This window comes from Bos taurus, chromosome 21 (genome assembly GCF_002263795.3).
Source record: "Bos taurus isolate L1 Dominette 01449 registration number 42190680 breed Hereford chromosome 21, ARS-UCD2.0, whole genome shotgun sequence".
NCBI classification, from domain to species: Eukaryota; Metazoa; Chordata; class Mammalia; order Artiodactyla; family Bovidae; genus Bos; species Bos taurus.
In genome coordinates this window covers 8,652,552-8,675,482 of record NC_037348.1, presented here as the reverse complement: position 1 = coordinate 8,675,482, position 22,931 = coordinate 8,652,552, and the positions used below count along the sequence as shown (strand labels likewise).

General features: G+C 41.3%; 1 long non-coding RNA gene across 1 annotated transcript; it reads left to right on the top strand.

The window, feature by feature from the left end:
* The first annotated feature begins 8,327 nt into the window (after positions 1–8,327).
* On the top strand, positions 8,328–22,311 carry LOC112443195 (uncharacterized). Its single transcript, XR_003031509.2, has 4 exons — positions 8,328–8,502; positions 9,122–9,292; positions 15,761–15,864; positions 21,144–22,311. It is a non-coding gene; the product is annotated as an uncharacterized lncRNA (long non-coding RNA).
* The last annotated feature ends 620 nt before the right edge of the window (positions 22,312–22,931 follow it).

The window sequence follows — 22,931 nt, the reverse complement described above, 5'->3', positions numbered from 1 at the left end:
TTTATTTCTTCCACTGGTCTGTATATCTGGCCTTTTGCCGATTGCACACTGGTCAAATTACCATAGTTTCAGAATAAGTCTCGATTTCTGGTCAAATATCACCTTTCTGCCCTAATTAGTTCTCTTCAAAATTGTGAGCAATTATTTGTTGGCCTTGTCAATTTTCATAAAATTTTCTGATACGTTGCTTGGAGTTATATTGGATTTTTAGATTATTTGGGGGAGTGTAAAACTTTTTGTGACTTTTTGATTTCTCTATGCACAAATATAATCTATCTCCCTCATTGATTTGACTCTGTTAAAATATATTTTAATAATAATTTTTATATTCTCCATAAATATCATTCTTGCTGATGTTGCTGCTGCTAGGTTGCTTTAGTTGTTGCCGACTCTGTGTGACCCCATGGACAGCAGCCCACCAGGCTCCTCTGTCCATGGAATTCTCTAGGCAAGAGTATTGGAGTAGGTTGCCATTTCCTTCTCCAAAATATCACTCTTAGCTCTTATTAAATTTATTCCTAAGAAACTTCTATGTTTTGTTACTGTAAATACTTCTTTTTGGAGAGTGGTTTTTTTTTTTTTTTTCACTGTTGCTGATCTTCACCTTTGTGACTGATTTTATAGAAATTTATCTCTTTTCCAGTGATATTTTGAACTTTCATTAATACTAATAATTTGTCTAAAGGGTCTAAGTTTTTATGAAGATAATCATGTCCTCTGTAAATAATAATAGCCTTTTTCTTCTTTCACACTCATGCAGTTTATTTCTTTTTCTTGTACTCGGCTATGCCCTATAGAAAAGTCTTGCATAAAACAGTAGTTCTGAGCATATTTTTCTGATATCTGTAAATTTAATCATTAAACATATTTGCTCTGTTTTGTGTTTCTTTCAATAAATTTACTAAATCTTATTAAAAATCATGAGTAGGTATTGAATTTTATCTCAAGCTTCTTCTGAATCTATTAAGAATGAACATTTTTTTCTCTTACAATTGGTGTCATAAATTACATCAGATTTTCTAATGTTCAGCCATCATTGTACATGTGGAATGCATGCAGTTTGTTCATATGAATCACAATTCAATACTTTACTTCAGTTGATTGTATGTGTGGCAACTGGTGCTATCTACCAGATAATCATCCACATCCCACCTCCAGAACCCTGGCTGGCCATGAACTTTAAGAGAACTTTTTCCTTAGTTCAAATCAATCATTGCAGTTCCCTTACCACAAAGAGGAAATCTGCTTATGGGAAAAAGAATTTCTGGGAAATTTCCTTTGAGACACAGGAAAGAGTCTTTCTTTGTTTTATGTATGGATGTGATGCCTGGAGCCTCTGCAACCTTCTTGCTGCCATATACAGCTCTCCTGCTATTTTTTCCCAAAATCAATATGCCAAGAAAGACAGAGGTGAACAGTGGACTCCTTGGGGACATTCCTGAGACCCTGACTGGTCCCACCTCTGGAACTGCTCCACTTCTGAACTTTCTTGTCAATAATTGTTACCCCTAATTATTTAAACCATTTTGAAATATATATTCAGGAAACTATGACCAAAAGTATTTTTACAAGCACCCTGTTTTCTGATGACTCTAGACTCTGGTTTACTTATTGATTCATGCATGACTTTGACAAATATGTTAGGAGGGCTGATCACATGCCAGACACTGCGCTGAAGGCTGAAGACAGAGAAGACTGGGCTCTGACTTCTAGAAGTGTATGGCCTGAGACTGGAAGCAAGTAATAAGCAAATAATTGAAATCCCATTCTACAGATTCAAAAGATGAGGTAGCTCCACAATTATATGGGAGTATGGGAGATGGGGGAGGCTTTAATTCTATCCTGGGACAGACAGAGGAGATATCCAAAAGACAGCTGGCTCTTGGAGAATAATCAGTTTTATAATTAATCATGGAGACAGAATAAAGGAATTTAAAGGGAAGTGGCCGTAAGTGCATGATCTTGAAATAACTTGGGAAGCAGCTGGGCTCAATTGGCCTTGCAGAAATGAGATGCAAGGGTTCTTTTTTCCTCTTTTTAAAATTTTTATTTATTCATCTTTTTATTGGAGGATAATTGCTTTCTTATGTTGTGGTGGTCTCTGCCATACATCAGCATAATCAGTCATAATTATATGTATGTCCCCTTGGTCTTGAGCCTCCCCCACACCATCCCACCCTTCTAGGTCATCACAACCTAGCGGGGCTCCCTTTGTTATGCAACAAACGCAGAACCAGGTGGGGCTCCCTTTGTTACGCAACAGCTTGCCACTAGTTACCTGTTATACGCACGATAGTGTATACATCTTTGCTGCTTTCTCAATTTGTCCTCTCCTTCCTCTGAGAGAGAGGAAGTTTCAGTTTCCCTTTAAGCAGTGGGGGTAGAACGAGGAACAACCAGAGCCTGTTACAACACCCTCCTCTGTTCTGGCCAGGTTCCCAGAGAATACGAAGCTGTGAGTGGTGCAGGCCAAGGGACGGTGGGGAACTGAAGGCAGGGCTCCCTGAGAAATGAGACTTCAATAGCGGACATCCCTGACAAAGCATCTTCACCAAGAACAGTCAGGTGTGGCTGGTGGGGTGCTGAAGTGGAGACAGGGAGATTTCCTCAGGTACTTATGGCCAAAGGATGGAATTTCTCCAGTACGTTGCTCCCCTCCCACCCCATATCTGGTTGCACTAGAGAAAACTCCAGGCCAGCTATGAACATCCACCTGTATGCAGCTCTTCTCAACTCCATATCCATGACATCACAAATGATTGCTTGAAAATTAGCCACAGTGAGAGCACTGACACCATGGAAATGGGCAAATGCTTCCTATCAATATTTTTGTTTTGGAGCTTATTGTTAAACATTTACCAGCATGCTACTGCTTGGAATTATGTGGGGCACAAATTTTCCCCAAAAGTCTGATTCCTCACTCAGGGGATCTACTACAGTTCTCCCTTCAGAGAGCTGGACGTATTCTTGCAGGATGCAAGTAACTGGGGTTAGAAACGAACAATCTCTTCCCAGGCATAGCAGCATACTATGAGCATCAGCTGCAAAGAGTTGATGACAGCACTGAAAATTCAGGAGGAGCTGATTACAGAGCTCCCTCTGCCCTGCTTCTGAGACTGGTTAACACAACGCCTGGAGGAGTATCTATGGTGATGGGAAATTGTGGCAGCCCTCCTGTGACCAATGTCATGACCATAGTAACCGTTCCCTCTCCTTTCCTACCTTAGCCTCCTCTCCCAACACTTGCCAACAGTCCTGGGCTATTGCAGCTCAAGGACATGACATCGTCCTTTGGCATCGATGTGGAAAGCCTAGTGGGCATTTTTTTTGTGGCATAGAGTAAGGGGTTAATAGACCCGCTCAGAACCTAGCCCCTGGTTTATCCAATTGCTTAATTTCTTTACTTCAGTGTTTATCTTTGAGATTGTCAAGCCACTCTGTTAAAAGTCGTGGCCTCTGAGATGACATGACTTTTGAACCTGCACAGAGCTGCTGTTGGTTCAGATTCTTAGAGGGAACTGCGGCTTTTTCTAATCTCTGTTCCTAAATCTCAAGTTCTCTTTAATCTCAATAGAAGAGAAGGGACAGAATTGGCCATCCTTCAGGGATCACCAGAATAGGAAACTCCAACCCACAAATGACTGAAGACAGTTCACCCATTGCAAAGGTCTAGACAGACAGGAACAGGAACAGGAATAAAATCCCCTCTTACTCATTAGCACAAGCCCTTTACCCTGAGTTGTTTGCAACAGCAATAAAACTAAAACCCTTAAAAAGACAGTAACCAAGTGTTCAAAAGAGGACCTTGGTGAAATAAGCCCTGATACATGATTACATTGGCATGCTACATAACCATTCAAGACCATGATCTAGAAGAATATCTAATAACATGGAAGAATGTCCAAAATGTGTTGTTAAAAGGATAGAATTGTAATATGCATCACTCACACGTGCATACACAAAATAATTATATAGATACTATATAAAGAAAAACAGATTGGTAGAGGCCACACATCAAAACATTGAGAATTCTGTAATATGTTTTTTACTAATATTATTTGTATTTTCATATGATATAGCACTTTATTTTTGTTTAGTTTCAGAGATGCTGTCTCCCTACTTCCTTGTCTCTTTGGAAAATCCCTTCTGCTAATGACTTATCTCCCTCAGGTAATTGCTAAAGGCCAGTGACCTCATTGACACTCACAGAAATCAAGCTACAATCTCCTTGCAGGCTCAGCTCTGAGTTCAGAACTTGCAAAAGAGCCTCCTGATGTAGACACAGCCTTAGGAGCCCATGTCCTACCAAGAACAGTCCAGTTTGTTTATTCAGCCACTGCAGCTGGTAGCAAGGTGCTTTTAAAACATGCCTCCAGTCACCTTGCAAGACATGGTGGTGGCAGTTCAGGCCGGGCCGGGGTAGGGGAGAATGGGGAGAAACTTTAGACTAAGCTGCCTTGTTTACCTGGAAATTATAGAGGAAATGAGCCTTGTAATCCTGCGGGAATAAGGAGTTCCTTTACTAGAAATTTCCAGTTAGAAATTACCTTCTATTGTTCATTCCAATTTTACTTTCAAATTATAAAAAGATTTGAGGGAAATCTTTCTAAAATCATTTCATACTTTTCTGCCTTGGTAAAGAAAGCAAACAAAATCTTGTGAATTTATTTTAACGGATGCTAATTCTAATTATTTTGTTCTTCCCCAGGTGATATTCACGTGGCATGTAGCTATGTCTCTTAGTCCCATATGCTTTGCTTTTCACGCTCTCCCTAAGTGTATCTCCTCTCCCACTGGTAGGAAGACACTTCACACTCCCTCCAAAGAGAAAGCATGAATTTCTTATCTCCTCTACAATCCTCCACAATTTTATTGTGATTGTGACAACAGAAGCACAGCTCATTCTTGTTATTTTAAATATATGAGTAAACAAGCTCTGAGTAAAGCCTTGAGTTTTTTTTTTTTTTTTTTTACCCCTTTAGGTTTTTGTCTATATTTCCAAGCTGATCAGGTCAGAAATTTATTTATTTACTGTTTGTGAGAATTTTTAAGGTTATGCTCTGACTACTTTACATATTAGAGAAACAACCTCCCAATATGAGCTGATTGCTTGTCTTTTAAATATAGTTTGCTGTTGTTCATTCAGTCATGTCTCTTTCTAACCCCATGGACTGCAGCCAGGCTTCCCTGTCCTTTACCATCTCCTGGAGTTTGCTCAACTCATGTCCATTGAGTCGGTGCTGCCATCCAACCATCTCGTCCTCTGTCATCCCATTCTCCTCCTGCCTTCAATCCTTCCCAGGACCAGGGTCTTTTCTAATGAATTCAGCTATATATTTAAATACAATTAAATACAGTATAAAATATCAGTTTTTACTGATATTTTACTCACATTTGTCATCTTCACTTAGGTGAAGACTGAATATATATAATATACATTCAGTTCAGTTCAGTCTGAATATTTCAGGATTTGAAACAGCTCAACTGGAATTCCATTACCTCCCCTAGCTTTGTTTGTAGTGATGCTTTCTAAGGCTCACTTGACTTCACATTCCAGGATGTCTGGCTCTAGGTCAGTGATCACACCATCGTGATTATCTGGGATGTGAAGATCTTTTTTGTACAGTTCTGTGTATTCTTGCCACCTCTTCTTGATATCATCTGCTTCTGTTAGGTCCATACTATTTCTGTCCTTTATCAAGCCCATCTTTGCATGAAATGTTCCCTTGGTATCTCTAATTTTCTTAAAGAGATCTCTAGTCTTTCCCATTCTGTTGTTTTCCTCTATTTCTTTGCATTGATCAATGAGGAAGGCTTTCTTTTCTCTTCTTGCTATTCTTTGGAACTCTGCATTCAGATGCTTATATCTTTCCTTTTCTTCTTTGCTTTTTGCTTCTCTTCTTTTCACATGTATTTGTAAGGCCTCCCCAGACAGCCATTTTGCTTTTTTGCATTTCTTTTCCATAGGGATGGTCTTGATCCCTGTCTCCTCTACAATGTCACGAACCTCTGTCCATAGTTCATCAGGCACTCTATCTATTAGATCTAGGCCCTTAAATCTATTTCTCACTTCCACTGTATAATCATAAGGGATTTGATTTAGGTCATACCTGAATGGTCCAGTAGTTTTCCCTACTTTCTTCAATTTAAGCCTGAATTTGGCAAGAAGGAGTTCATGATCTGAGCCGGAGCTTATATATATTATATAATATTAAATGATAATATATAATGTATAATATATACATATTATATATTATTTTTATGTATTATCATATATAATAAATATAATAACATATAATAAGTTTATAATATCCATTATATTATTTAATATTTTATAATATATAAGAGAACATGTTTATTATATTATATAATAATATATTTTTATATATTATAATTATAATATATCATATGTAGTGTAATTATATAATATATAATATAATGTAATATATTTATATAATTATATAAATATATATATAGTTTATATGGAGAAGGAAATGGCAACCCACTCCAGTGTTCTTGCTGGAGAATCCCAGGGATGGGGGAGCCTGGTAGGCTACTGTATGGGGTCACACAGAGTCGGACACTACTGAAGTGACTTAGCATAGCATAGTATATAGTTTATAATAATATTTATATAATTATATATCATCTTTTATAATTATATATATTACATATAATATTTTAATAATAAAACAATTTGTTATTATATACTATATTATTATATAACATTTTGTGTATTATTTAATTATTAGAAATATTAATTATTAATATTTTCAGTGATTAATATAGTAAATATAATAATATATAACATATATTATGTTATATTATATATTATCATATTATCATAGTATTAAAATAAATATAATAGCAATATATATTTAATATATTATATATTATTTTATATATTGGTATATGATATAATATAAATATAATATTATATATAGATATATATTATAATATATTTAATTATATAATATACACAATAATATATTACATATAATATCATATATAAAACATATCATAATATAATATACTATAAAATATTAATTGTTAATTAATATTTATATGTAATATATTGTTATATATTATTAAAGGAGATCATCCCTGGGTGTTCTTTGGAAGGAATGATGCTAAAGCTGAAACTCCAGTATTTTGGCCACCTCATGTGAAGAGTTGACTCATTGGAAAAGACTCTGATGCTGGGAGGGATTGGGGGCAGGAGGAGAAGGGGACGACAGAGGATGAGATGGCTGGATGGCATCACTGACTCGATGGACATGAGTTTGAATGAACTCCAGGAGTTGGTGATGGACAGGAAGGCCTGGCGTGCTGCGATTCATGGGGTCGCAAAGAGTCGGACACAACTGAGCGACTGAACTAAACTGATGATACATATTATATATGATATTATATATATTACTATATATATTATATTATCATATAATATATATTCATTATTAATATTAGTGTATATTAATAATATTATATTATATCATATAACAAATAATAATATAATTATTTATATGTTAATATATAAAAATATAGTTACATATGGAAATATATTTATATGTTACATATAATATATTAATATATTATATAATGTTAATATTATTATATAATATTAATATATAGTATACATATTAAATATAATATTAATACGTAATATAAAGACATGTATGACAACTGAATGTATAGTATATGTTAATAACATATAATATTATTAAATACATAGTATATATTAAATGTAATACATTGTATAATATAATATATTGTATTGTATTATATATTATATTTATTTATATAAATTGTGTGCCACATTTGCTTATAAACTGCTGTTTTCAATGCAGAGCAGCTGCTTGGTAAATCCTTGTTAAGTGGCAATTCATGAAACTCATAGGCTGTTACTAACCCTGGAGTCCAGCGATTAAGTCACATAATAGTAAGTTAAAAACAGAGTGTGTAACAGTGTCATGAAATATCAAGTTACAAGGTGAAAAAAATACTAAGACAGTGGTCTTTAAATCTTTCTGTTTGGCAACTCTCTGCAAAACACTGGAAAACATATTCAGTGGCACATTTAAAATTTGATTTCCAAAATGCATCATTATAAATCTAGTTACAAAGAACATATTTTTGAGTATAATGTAAATAGTGACTTTCAAAAATCGTGCTCTCCATTTAGAATGTTTCCAATGGTATCTACATACTATGGTATTTGGATACCTCTCAATGAACATGAACTTGAACAAATTCTGAGAGATAATGAAGGACAGGGAAACCTGGCATGATGCAATCCATAGGATTGCAAAGAGTTGGGCATGACTTAGTAACTCAACAACAACAACATCCATTATAAAAATGTAGACAAGTTCCTCTTTACCAGAAATTTCATATCCTTCCTTTTTCTCCTTTAACTAGTATTTTTAGTCAATGAAACTGACAAGATTTTATTTTTTCTCAGTGGGTTTAACATTACAGTTATTAATACTGCATAATTGATAGGTAAGTACTTCTCATTACTTTGCCTAAATTCCTTTACTAAATTCAATTTACTAAAGGAAATCAACCCTGAATATTCATTGGAAGGACTGATGCTGAAGCTGAAGCTCCAGTACTTTGGCCACCTGACATGTAGAGCTGGTTCATTAGAAAAGACGCATGCTGGGAAAGATTGAAGGCAGGAGAAGGGGTTGACAGAGGACGAGATGGCTGAGTGGCACCACGACTCAGTGGACATGAGTTTGAACAAGCTCTGGGAGCTGCAGTCCATGGGGTTGCTGAGTCAGACATGACTGAGCAACTGAACAAAATCTCATATGATTGTGCTGGAGATGTACATTTAATGAGATGCATGAGGTCTTTTTCAACTTGATAATGTATGCATGGGTAGTTATTGCATATTGCTAGATTGAGATACAATATGACATCATCTATACTCCTATTTTTATTTGATAAATATACATACTGAATAAATATTTTTACACAAACAAGTAGATAAGAATGAAAGGAATACTGTTAATGTTGCTTTTTTTAAAGAATGCCATCTGAGATATATGCCAAAAATCACATAGTAATCAATCTTCAGAAATTATTTTACTAATCTACCATCTCTCCACTCCAGGAGATCCTTCTACAATATTGCTGAAAGTAAGAAACTAGAATCCACCTGCTTGCAAAAAGATGTATTTCCTGGACATTTGCTTTCTTAACACTGAAGTTCAAAGTTTCCCTTGGTTGGTATCCAGAGCACCTTTTCTGGATCCTGAGTCTCTGCAGGATTTCAGGATTCCAGGTGGGTGAGGAGTGGGAGAAGGTGCTTGTGAAGGCAAAATAGAGGAGGTGGCGTGACAGACACTTTCACAGGAAGATCTTGAAGGAAGCCCAAGTATGAAGGCCAATGGCTTTGGAAAACTATTTCCACTCCCTTGAAAAGTCCAGGAGCCATCCTTGTGGGAGGACCAATGAACTAGAAGACTTGGGAAAAGCTTCAGGGAGTTCCCTTGAGCTGATCCTGGAGGGTGGGTGTGATTTAGATAAGTCGTGTCCTGGAACCTTGACTGCTGTGGGGGTAGAAAGTATTACAGGGTAGGGGCCTTTCCATGTGGCCTGGAGTTGAGCCTTTGGGGACCCATCTTTCCAGACTTTAATTAGGACTTGAGTCCCTGGAGCATATAGTAGTAGCTCTTTAGAATCTCTTGGTTCCTGGTTGACACCCTACAAGCATATATCCTGTTGGACTTGCCTAACGGCCCTGGTATAAGACCAGAGGATCTGAGCCTCTGGATCTGGGAAAAGGTCATTGACATAAACAAAAGGTCTCCCATATAGCATCTCATAAGGACTAAGACCAATTTGTTCCTTAGGGGAAATATGGGTGTGGAGGAGAGCTATTTATTGGTAAAGCCTTCTTTCATCTCAGGGAGGTCTCCTGGGTTATCTTTATTATTGGTGATTTTAAGAATTGGTTGGCTTTTTCTACTTTTCCTGAAGACTGAGGCCTCCAGGCACAATGGAGATAATAAGTAATGCCCAAAGCTTTAGAGATCCCTTGGGTGACCTTAGAAGTAAATGATATCCCACTGTCACTTTGTAATGACCTGGTCAGACTAAATCTCAGAATGATTTCGTGGAGCAGTTTTTTTTTTTTACCACCTCCTCAGCCTTCTCAGTCTGGGTGGGAAAGCCTTCAATCCATCCTGTGAATGTATCTATCATGACTAATAGGTATTTATACCCTTGAGAAACTGGCATCTGGGTGAAGTCCATCTGCCTGGGTAGGTCCCATGCTGTTGGACAGGCTGGGCCAGCTGGGGTCTTCAAGCTCCTTGGGGGTTGCTTAATTGTCACGTGGGGCAAGAGGAGACCACTTGCCTTATAGTCGTTCGGAGGCCTTTTCCTCTGAAGAACCTTTCTCGTAATCTTTGGAGGGCCTTCACCCCTAAATGAGTGGTGGCATGTAAGAAGTTAAACAACCTCCATTGAAGGTTCCCAGGCAGAAAAAAGAGTCCCTCCTTTTGGAACCACCCCATATGATCTTCTTGAAAGCCTTCAGTCTTAGCTTTAAGAGTCTCACCTTCAGCATGAAGCAGTTTCTGGCAAATTAGTCTGCAGGACTAAGGTGGCAACCCCTATTAGGTCATGGTTCTGTAATGCTGCTTTCTTAGCTGCCTGATCAGCTGCTTGATTCCCTTGTGCCACTTCCGTGCTCCCTTTTTGGTGTCCTTTACAATGGGAGACTGAAACCTCAGTGGGCAGGTGGACTGCCTCCAAGACCCTAAGGATTTGATAACCACATTTGATAGGGGACCCACGGGTGATCAAGTGGCCTCTTTCTTTCCAAACAGCAGCATGTGCATGTAGCACCAGAAAGGCATATTTGGAATCAGTGTAAATGGCTACTCTCTTTCCTTTTCCCAGCTCTAAAACTCAAGTCAGGGCTATGAGCTCAGCTAATTGAGCTGAAGTACCTGTATGACCTAAATCAAATCCCTTATGATTATACAGTGGAAGTGAGAAATAGATTTAAGGGCCTAGATCGGATAAATAGACTGCCTGATGAACTATAGAATGAGGTTCATGACATTGTACAGGAGACAGGGATCAAGACCATCCCTATGGAAAAGAAATGCAAAAAAGCAAAATGGCTATCTGATGAGGCCTTACAAATAGCTGTGAAAAGAAGAGAAGCGAAAAGCAAAGGAGAAAAGGAAAGATATAAGCATCTGAATGCAGAGTTCCAAAGAATAGCAAGAAGAGATAAGAAAGCCTTCCTCATTGATCAATGCAAAAAAATAGAGGAAAACAGCAGAATGGGAAAGACTAGAGATCTCTTTAAGAAAATTAGAGATACCAAGGGAACATTTCATGCAAAGATGGGCTTGATAAAGGACAGAAATGGTATGGACCTAAAAGAAGCAGAAGATATTAAGAAGAGATGGCAAGAATACACAGAAGAACTATACAAAAAAGATTTTCATGACCCAGATAATCACGATGGTGTGATCACTGACCTAGAGCCAGACATTCTGGAATGTGAAGTCAAGTGGGCCTTAGAAAGCATCACTTTGAGCAAAGCTAGTGGAGGTGATGGAATTCCAGTTGAGCTATTTCAAATCCTGAAAGATGATACTGTGAAAGTGCTGCACTCAATATGCCAGCAAATTTGGAAAACTCAGCAGTGTACACAGGTCTGGAAAAGGTCAGTTTTCATTCCAGTCCCAAAGAAAGGAAATGCCAAAGAATGCTCAGACTACCGCACAATTGCACTCATCTCACACGCTAGTAAAGTAATGCTCAAAATTCTCCAAGCCAGGCTTCAGCAATATGTGAACCGTGAACTTCCAGATGTTCAAGCTGGTTTTAGAAAAGGCAGAGGAACCAGAGATCAAATTGCCAACATCCCCTGGATCATGGAAAAAGCAAGAGAGTTCCAGAAAAACATCTATTTCTGCTTTCTTGACTATGCCAAAGCCTTTGACTGTGTGGATCACAATAAACTGTGGAAAATTCTGAAAGAGATGGGAATACCAGACCACCTGACCTGCCTCTTGAGAAATTTTTATGCAGGTCAGGAAGCAACGGTTAGAACTGGACATGGAACAACAGACTGGTTCCAAATAGGAAAAGGAGTACGTCAAGGCTGTATATTGTCACCCTGTTTATTTAACTTATACACAGAGTACATCATGAGAAACGCTGGACAGGAAGAAACACAAGCTGGAATCAAGATTTCTGGGAGAAATATCAATAACCTAAAATATGCAGATGACACCACCCTTGTGGCAGAAAGTGAAGAGGAACTAAAAAGCCTCTTGATGAAGGTGAAAGTGGAGAGTGAAAATGTTGGCTTAAAGCTCAACATTAAGAAAACGAAGATCATGGCATCTGGTCCCATCACTTCATGGGAAATAGATGGGGAAACAGTGGAAACAGTGTCAGACTTTATCTTTTGGGGCTCCAAAATCACTGCAGATTGTGACTGCAGCCATGAGATTAAAAGACACTTACTCCTTGCAAGGAAATTTATGACCAACCTAGATAGCATTTTGAAAAGCAGAGATATTACTTTGCCAACAAAGGTCCATCTAATTAAGGCTATGGTTTTTCCTGTGGTCATGTATGGATGTGAGAGTTGGACTCTGAAGAAGGCTGAGCGCCAAAGAATTGATGCTTTCGAACTGTGGTGTTGGAGAAGACTCTTGAGAGTCCCTTGGACTGCAAGGAGATCCAACCAGTCCATTCTGAAGGAGATCAGCCCTGGGATTTCTTTGGAAGGAATGATGCTAAAGCTGAAACTCCAGTACTTTGGCCACCTCATGCGAAGGGTTGACTCATTGGAAAAGACTGATTCTGGGAGGGATTGGAGGCAGGAGGAGAAGGGGACGACAGAGGATGAGATGGCTGGATGGCATCACTGACTCGATGGACGTGAGTCTGAGTGAACTCCGGGAGTTGGTGATGGACAGGGAGGCCTGGCATGCTGCGATTCATGGGGTTGCAAGGAGTCGGACAGGAGTGAGCGACTGAACTGAACTGAACCTGGTGGCAAAGATTTAGCCTCTATGGTCTCAAAATTGAAGACTACTGCATATCTAGCTCTTCTTCCATCCAAGATAAAGCTACTTCCGTCAGTGTATCAGATTTCCTCAGGATTGGCCAGAGGATCTTCCTTCAATCCCTCTTGGGGTTTGTCCAGTGGTCCAAGGTTTCTAGGCAAGAATGAAAGGGGAGAGAGCCCTCAGGTGTAGGCAGGAGGGTAGCTGGGTTAAGAACCTCACAAAGGGATATAGTCAGACCTGGATTTTCCATCATGATTACTTGATATCTGAGGATCCTTTGATCAGACATCCATAAATGGCCTCTCCTGTTCAGGAGTTGTTTCACTTGGTGGCTCATAAGAATAGTTAGTTTGCCACCCCGCCCCCCCTCCAAGAGAGAGTTTTAAAGAATCTTCTCTTAGGACTGCAATAGCTGCAAGATTTCAAAATCAGGGAAAGATCTCTTCCCAATAAGGGAGTTGGACACTCAGGGAACACCAGAAACTGGTGGGAAAATATTTGTCCATCCCAGCAACAAAGAAGTGCTTGGATGAATCTTCTTATAATTGTTTTTCCTGTAGCACCCAAAATGATATAGGTTTGGAAGGAGAAGGCTCTTGAGTAGGAGGTCAGGACACAGTGGTAGTCTCTGTGTCAACTAAGAAATTCTTGGACTTACCTGCAGCATCCAGCTGTACCCTTGGCTCCAGCCCCATGATGGTTATCTGTGCCAGGCAGGCTGGCTGGAGCAGGCCACTTCAGTCCTGTTGAACCATCATGAGGGAAGGCTTGGCACTTGATCTTGAGACTCTTGGGTCCCCAGGGCAGAGTGCCGCCCAGTGTCCCAATTGATGGCATTTGTAGCAAGCCATTTTAGGAGACTTGTCAAGATTTGGACACTCTTTGGCCCAATGTCCGGCCTGTCTACAGATCAGGCATTTGCTTCATGCCTTGTTCTTTAAGGACTTGGGGTTTGCCTTAGGGCTTCCCTGGAGGGAAGCCAGCATCTGGGCATGCCTTATCTCTTTCCTTTCTCCCTTTCCTGGGCCTTGGCCTCCTTCTCCTGTTCTCTGTTATAAAATTTATTGGTGGCTGTCTGGACCATCTCATTTAAAGAGGCAGCAGGGTCCTGCTGCTGTAGCTGCTGTAACTTTATCCTGATGTCTGATGCACATTAGGACAGGAATTTGTCCTTTAAAATCACCTGTCCCTCATAAGAGCCTAAGTCCGGGTTGGTAAACTTTTGGAGGGTCTCTTTCAGCCTTTCCAGAAAGGCAATGGGGTTCTCATTGGGCTGCTGGGTTATTGCTGAGACCCGGGAATAGCTGATTACTTTTTGCTGGGCTGCTTTTAGTCCTGCTTTTATACAGATCAGAAAATGATGCCCTTCCTAGATGTGCTCATGGTTATTATAATTCCAATTAGGATCTGGGGAGGGGACCACAGTTTCCCCCACTGGGTATTTATCAGTTGACATGTGAAGCCCCATAGCATACCTTCGGGCTTCTTTTAAGTCCCTAGCATACTCAGGGTCAGATAAAGTTTGACTAAATATGATCATTATGTCCTTCTGTGTCAAGTCAAAGGCCAAGGTAATGTGTTGGAATGTATCTATCTATATATTTGCCTGGGTCATCTGTATAGCTTTCCAGGTCTTGTTTGATCTGCCTTAGTTCTAAGAGGGAGAAGGGCTTATGGAACCCAGGTTGGTCCAAATTCTCCTCCAGTTTCAACTAAGGGACATACTTGAGTTGGCTTTTGTGGAGGGGGTGCTCCTGGAAATGGGGGCACATTTGTCCCATGAGGAAGGATCACCAGGCAACTCGAGAGCCATGGGAGTGAGCCTTCATGGGGAGCTTCTTTTTCTTGGTTGCCTATGCCTAACACCAATTGCCAAGTAGGCTCATGTTTAGGGCATACAATAAACCCATACTTAAGACAGAGTTTCTTCACATCTCTTAGTCGGAAGACAATTTGGACGTAGGGGATCTCTGTCCATTTCCCTTGTATTTTGAAAAATAAGTCTAGCTCCAGGATGGTACTTTAATTTAGACTCCCATCCTCAGGCCAGTGTTTCTTATCCTCCAAAGGATACCATGGCCACTCAGTGGCACTAAAGAATTGTAAGCGACTTCTTCTTAGAGTTAAGAGAATCAAACAGCTTCCAGTTGTCAAGGATGCATCTCAAGGGCATCTGTCGGGAAGTGGATTGGTTATTTCCCATCTGAAAGACAGTGATGACAGGGAGGAAAAGAAAAAACTAAGGGGCCTCCTTCTATTTTTATAGACTTTCTTAAGGGGTGGAATTTCTAAGGGTGGACTTCCTTAGGGGTGAGTCTTCCTGAAGCTTATCCTACCCAGTACTGTTGCAGCCTGAGAGCCAGGCATCCTTGGGTCAGGGTGCAGATCCCCAGGCAGGCAGAGGCATGACAGCCTCCTGAAGATCAAATCTCCAGGTAGGTCGAGGCAGGTTGGCCTCCTGAGAATTGGGTCCCTGGGCAGATCAAGGCATGTCGACCTCCTCGGACCCCTGAACTGGTGGATCCTGAAGTAGGTTGAGGTATGACAACCTCCTGAGAACCATATCCCTAGGCAGGTCAAGGCAGGTTGACCTCCTGGAACCCCTAGCGGGAGTTGAGCATCCCCAGGGTCTCCAGTGTGACCAGTGCTGGGAAGGATTAAGGGATTATAATCTTAACTCATTGCTGGTTTGTCCACCACAGATGGGAATAGATACCATGATGTAGAGCAATCCAAGCCTATGCCCTGAGACTGGAAGCCTGGTGTAAAGGCCATAAGCCTTATCCTCTTATTGCTCTGAAGGAATGTAAGTCATTGATTTCCTCCTCTAGTCCTCCATAAGTGCAGCTGAGAGTGTCTCCAACAGTAGACATTTCATTGTCATAGACCCACTGTAGGTAATAACAGAAGTAATGACAAAGGAGTGGGTTATACGGTCCTGTAAGGGGCATTAAGAGTATTTTAATAATAAGCGGGGTGGAGAGATATTGCCTACAAGGGGGCAGTGTCCTGGTTGTAGGAGTTAGTAAGTGGCTTAAGGACAAATTGATAAGAGAAAACAGACCAGATGGTCCATAAAAGTTGAGTGGAGATTTGATCTGGGGTTATGTTTGTAACTTTAGGAGAAGGGTAGTAAGGGTTTGGGCCCAAAAGGCCTGTGGGGCTAACTCCCAAAGTGGCAAACATTGTCCCTGGAAGCCCAATTGCCCTTGAAGAGATGCCATCAACAGATGGACTTCTAGCAGGCATTGTATGCTTCTCACCCACCCTAGTGGGTTCCCTGAGAGATGCTGTTATTGCACATGTTGTAAGAAACATGGAAGATGAAGGCCTGAATATCTAGAGGGATTGGATATTATACAGTATTTTCCTCCCAAAGGCCATCTATTTTCTGGTTTCCCCAAGAAGATTGTAGAGGCAACATTGTAGGCCCAGATAGGGCTTAGGAAAAGAGCATGAAACAGGAGCGAAGGGGGCAGAATGACATAGCCCAAGGGCATAACATAAACCAATTAAAATCAAATGGGTCCAAGATAAGGCAGACAAGCCAAACTCAACTAAATCTTGATCCTCAGTCTGCAAGCTAAATGCATACCCAGAGGCTTCCATGTTTCCTACTGAAAGACCAAGGAATGTGGTTCCCCAACTGTTGGAATGATCCTCCCACTCATTAGCATATGAAATCACCCAGCTCACAAAAACTAATCACACCACATTTCATGGCCACTGCATAAATGGCACCCCACTCCAGTACTCTTGCCTGGAAAATCCCATGGATGGAGGAGCCTGGTAGGCTGCAATCCATGGGGTCGCTAAGAGTCAGACACGACTGAGTGACTTCACTTTCACTTTTCACTTTCATGCCTTGGAGAAGGAAACGGCAACCCACTCCAGTGTTCTTGCCTGGAGAATTCCAGGGATGGCAGAGCCTGGTGGGCTGCTGTCTCTGGGGTCGCACAGAGTCCGACACAACTGAAATGACTTAGCAGCAGCAGCATACACCCTCTGCGATGGCATACACTCTGTGGACTGTGCTTCTCTCTGAATCTGAACAAATCTACCTCTTACCTATTTCTGTGTCTCTCACTGAATTTTTTGCATTGAGACATCAAGAATCTGAGCTTCATTAGGTCCTAAAACCAGGTACCATGGGTTTTGGCTGGGCTCAAGTCCCAGTTGGATATGACTGAGTGACTTAGCATAGCAAAGTCCCTGCCACGTGGGTTTGAGTCCCCATCTTAGGTAAACAGTTTCAAATACAACTTTCAGAAATAGAAACATGATGACCTGCCCAATACTTTGTAAGCAGTGGCATATATGGAGAGAGGAGCTGAAGGATGGGAGAAAAAAGCAGTGGGAAAAAATATGCCAAAGAATCCCCTTCATAACCTGCCAGAAGATCTGCTAAATATCTCACCTGTGCTCACAGTTTTCATTGGCCTGATCCTTTGCACAAAGAAGATTAAGGACAGAAGAATCCTCACTTGCTTGGGTGACAGCTACTAAGGCGCAGTAGATAGTAGAGCCTTCAGGATACAGTGGGGAGTAGCCCCTGCCAGAGTCCCCCAGTTGCACCCGCTGCTGCTCACCTATTCCCAGGGGGTTCAAGGAAACAAAAAATGAGAGACTGTAAAGGAATTAAGATTTTTTAGCCATATGTCCTTCCAGCCATAGGGGTGAAGACCGCCTACCTTAACTGGAGGCCTTCTGGAATCTGAGACTGAGTTGCATGAGCTTTCTGCCGAGTTTGTTTTTGCTGTCCCGGTTTCCAGCACTCTGGGCTTCTTGTCACTTCCACTGCACTGGGTTTTCTTCGTGTTCAGCTTCCACTATATGAGCTTTTGCCAAGTTGGGCTTCTGCTGTGCTTGGCCTCCGCCTTGCAGGGGGCTAAGCTGAGGTTTTTTCAGCCAGGTTAAATCAGAGACACGGTGCCAGATATGTTGGGGGAGTGTGTCATTTCCTCAGTTCTGTCTTGCCACAGCAAAAATTTGAAAAGGCAGACCAGCATTACAGTTCAGTTACAGCTCAATTTAAATGGCGGACCAGTGTTACAGCTCAGTTATAGCTCAGTTTTATTTGGCAAGAAGGGAAAATACATTCTTGAGACATGCGGGCAGGCCAACTCAAAAGCTCAATTTTGGCTCCTCTTTTTATATATATATATATATTTTTTTTTTTTTTTCTCCTCCCCCTGAGCCTGTCCTGTGTAAATTGGGCTAGCCAGGAGGGCTGTTTGTTTCACCTGAGGTTCTCACTTCAGTCCTCAGGTTTTCTTTTGTTCCATTTTCGCAGGTTTTTCCTTTCTTTGTCTTTTAGCCACTGCCATTTTGGACTCCTTTTTCCTATTCTAACTACCTAACACTTTGCTTCCCCATCAATTTGTCATGAAGTTATGGGACTGGATGCCTTTATCTTAGTTTTTTGAATGTTGAGTTTTAAGCCAGCTTTTTCACTCTCCTCTTTTATCTTCATCAAGAGAACCTAGGCAGGTGATGTAAGAGGTAGAGGCTATTATAACAGCTCATGCCACAAGTTGTATGACATTGCACATGTTTGGGCGCTGGGAAATGTCATCCTGTCCAAGGAGGTCAGTCTCTGCTCTGCTCAGCAGCAGTCGGATGGTGGACCAGTATCACAGGTCTTCCAGCTTTTTAGGAGAAACTGGAAATCTGGGCTTGAAAGCCAATCTCCCCACTGAGCAGGATGAAACATGTTTGTGGGCTACACCTGTCTTGCGGGCCACCAATTACTACTTCTGCTCTAGAGGCTAAATTTTAACTGTAGATCAAGTCGGAATACCACAAAACATTTAAAGTTGGAGTATTTTTCCTTACAAGGATAGATGCCTGGAATGAGGTTAGGTGAACCATCCATAGTTATCTGCCCAAATATAGCCCAAAATGGTTCCTTTGAGGAAGTGCACCTTTACAGGGACCCCCTTTTACCTCCTTCTGGCAGAGGGGCTGGAGAGGATTTACACCAAAGAGTAGATTCTTAAAGGCAAAGAGAAGATTTCTGTGAGGTCTTGCATGTATGCATGCTCAATCACTTCAGTCACGTCCGACTCTTTGTGATCCCATGGACTGTAGCCCACAAGATTCCTCTGTCCATGGGATTCTCGAGGCTAGAATACTGGAATGGGTTGTCATGCCCTTCTCCAGGGGATCTTCCCGACCCAGGGTTCAAACCCACATCTCCTGTGTCTCCTGCATTGCAGGCTGATTCTTTACCTGCTGAGCCACCGGGGAAGCAACCTGTGAGGTCTTAGCACCAAGCATCTATTTCCGGAAGTGGAAAGCTGGCTTCTGTTTTAGTCAGTAGGAGGAACAATGGAAATTCTTCCTGCTTCTGCAGGAGTTTGTGCTTCCCAGGTGGCACTAGTGGTAAAGAACCTGCTGCCAATGCAGGAAACATAAAAGATGTGGGTTCAGTTCCTGGGTCAGGAAGGTTCCCTGGAGGAGGGCATGGCAACCCACTCCAGTATTCTTGCCTGGAGAATCTCACGGACAGAGCATACTGCAGGGCCAGAGTCCGCAGGGTCTCTAAGAGTCAGACATGATTGAAGTGACTTAGCACACACAGACCAGGAGATTGGAGATTGCTGTGTGCACTTCTTGTGCTAACATTTCCAAACATCTAATTTTTCCTTTCCTACTATTTTCTGCCCCTGCTTTGGGTTTTCTCCTGTGTTTATTTTATCCTGGTATATCCTGGGTAATTTGCAAGCCTTCTCGAGGCGTTTTTGGAATGAGGTAGGGTATAAATAAATAAAAGTACTATCTCTGGAGCCTTTTATGCCCCCACCTGAGTTTACACTCTGTTGGTGCTTCAGGCCCCAGTCCTGTGGGGATGCCACTTAGCAAATTACTGCTTCTGTGTATCCTCAAGGTAATGGGGCTTCCAGAGGTGCAGAACAAACCACCAGGGAGTTGTTTAAGCACTGGGAAAATCTGGCCTGATACATTATTCCAAATCTATATTTGCTTTCATGGCTTAAGAAGAACCTCGGGGCCCTTTGGGATATGAAAAGCTGCATGAATCTAACGAAATATTATTAAATAGATTTATTTGGGGTTTGCTAAATAGTGTGAGGCCCTCTTGAGAGCTACTGGAGGAGAATGAATTATTTTCTGCAGTCTCCACCACTTGTCTTTTTAAGAGTCTCTCATGAACCCCTGGTGCCACTCTAACAGTTCCAGCTAATCCTGTTGCTATAGTTACAACAATTAATTATATGCTTAACTAGCCTTACTAGTACATTGCAGCAATTCAATTAAAATCTGATTTTATTCTTCCTATACTTTCAGTTTTTCTCCCCCAGTCTCCAGCTCTAAAAACTGTCCATAATGTGGATTGAAAGGGTCCCAGAAGTTGTTCAGCTCATTTCCCATTGGCTCCTTTGACTAGAACTTGGTGGAACAAGACACAATTGCCCTGAAATAGACCTCAGTACCAGAGCCAAAACATTTGGGAGATTTTAACCTAACAGCTGAGCAGATTGTAGAACTAATACCCCATGGGTATAAGGCTGCTCTGAAGAATATTTTTTGCCCTTCCTAATTTTGATAATGTATTAAATGATAAGGAGGATGCATAGGATACCTAAATTAGTAGCTGTGCCCAGGCACTGGTATCGCATCTGAAGTCACTCCACGTGGACCCAGCAACTGAGCAGTGGACAGAAAGGGCATCTCCTGAGCTGCCCTGGAGTCCTGTGGGCACCAAGAGGCTGTGGGATCAATCGAAGTTCCAAAGTGCACTGGGATGCTTGGTCTCCAGGTCCCTGAAGGGAACATGTTGCTTGAAAATACTGGGCGGTCCTCTCTTCTGCTAACTACTGGTGGAGAGTAAGGGCCCAACACCTTCATTTTTTTAGGAGGGAAACTGTTTTCATTTTTTAAAATATTTAAATTTTATTTATTTATTAGGTGGTGTCAGGTCTTAGTTATGGCATGAAGGGTCTTTGTCTTGTCCACATTTGCCCAGCTTTGGATGTAGTCCCTTAATAATTACATCTAACATGGATGCGTTCTGTGTGCCAGGCACTGTGCTAAGCGATTTTCCTGCATTCTTTGATTTTGCAGGTGTGGAAATTGAGAAGCCCTAGGCTAAAGAACTTAGAGCTCCAGGGAAGTTCCCAGTCATCCTCGGGCCTGCCTGGCTCCCAAGTGCGTTCTTAGCCTTTATACGCTCAGCTCCTCCAAATGCCATTTCTGCTCTGACCCTCTTTCTTCAGGGACCTCAGGACTCCTCTGCTTCAGCTTTCACCTCTCTGAGAAGATCCCCAGTCCAAACTCAGTGATGACCCTCCTTCCACACCCTCCACACCATCACAAACTTGGTGTTCCCATCACAGCAGCCGCCCCTCCTCTCTAACTCACCTCCCTCCATCCTCCCGGCCTCTCTGTGAAGGGGCCACTGACTGTGGGCACACAGCTCCGAAAGCCCAGAGTTATCTTCGATTTTGGACTCCCCGTCTCCTTCAGCCTTACAAATAACCAGTCCCTGGAGTCTTAGCAGCCCCTCTGCCAGCTTGCTCACCTCCTCCCCCGGGCCCTCCAGACCACTCCTGGGAGGTGGTCCTTTGCCATGAGCCAGAGCATGGGTTTAACAAGAAATCACAACACGTACAAAGGCTCTCTCCAGCTTTCCACTCTCTGTGGTTTTGCAGCATCAGGTCTTCCCCACCATCTCTCCTGGGTTTTCAGAATTCCGTGCCATCCTTAGCAGGGCAGGGGTCTGAGTGTGCCCCTCTTCCTGTCCTTATTGGGTGCTGAACTCCTTCTCTGGACCATACCCTCCCCCCACCCCGCCCCGCACCCTCACTAGGATCAAATGCAGTCTTTGCGGGGCGTGCACTTGGAGAAGATGTCCACCAATTCCCTTTTTAGCTACACCCCATTCTCAGAACAAATCAGCACATGCTAGGCCTTTAATCAAGCTGAATTTCTAAATTTAAATTTGCTTTTTTCTGAATAAGATTTTTCTGGAGATATTACCCTATTTCAAAATAATGATTCAAAAAGGAGTGTGTGTGTGTGTAAGTGTGTGTGTATAGATGGGAAATGGAAAGAATATTTATATATAAGTGTAGAAAGGAGACTGTCTTTCAGGCTGTATTTGGATTTTTCAATCAAAATAAATTTACAATAATGAGAGAATAGCACTGAAACATGTATATTATCATATGTGAAATAGATCGCCAGTCCAGGTTTGATGCATGAGACAGGGTGCTCAGGGCTGGTGCACTGGGATGACCCTGAGGGATGGGATGGGGAGGGAGGTGGGAGGCGGGGTCATGATGGGGAACACATGCAAACCCATGCCTGATTCATGTGAATGTATGGCAAAAACCACTACAATGCTGTAAAGTAATTAGCCTCCAATTAAAATAAATAAATAAGAAAAAAATTACAATATAATTTTAAAAGTTTTATCAAATGTGTTACATCTGCAAGGTGCCAGTGTTACATGCAAATATTATCTATCCCCTGTGTATTGTGATAAAAAATATTGTGGGTTTTGTAACAATTTAATTTTATATTTATTGATTGATATTAAGTATATAAATACTATAAAGACATAGTAAACTTTCATCTCCATTAGTGTGCATTCAATTGACGTTAAAGAGTATGATGTAACACTTTAATAATGCGAACTCTGAAGTCAGATTTGAATCCTTTTGCCTGGAAAATCCCATGGACGGAGGAGCCTTGGTAGGCTGCAGTCCATGGGGTCGCTAGAGTCGGACACGACTGAGCGACTTCACTTTCACTTTTCACTTTCATGCATTGGAGAAGGAAATGGCAACCCACTCCAGTGTTCTTGCCTGGAGAGTCCCGGGGACGGGGAAGCCTGGTGGGCTGCCGTCT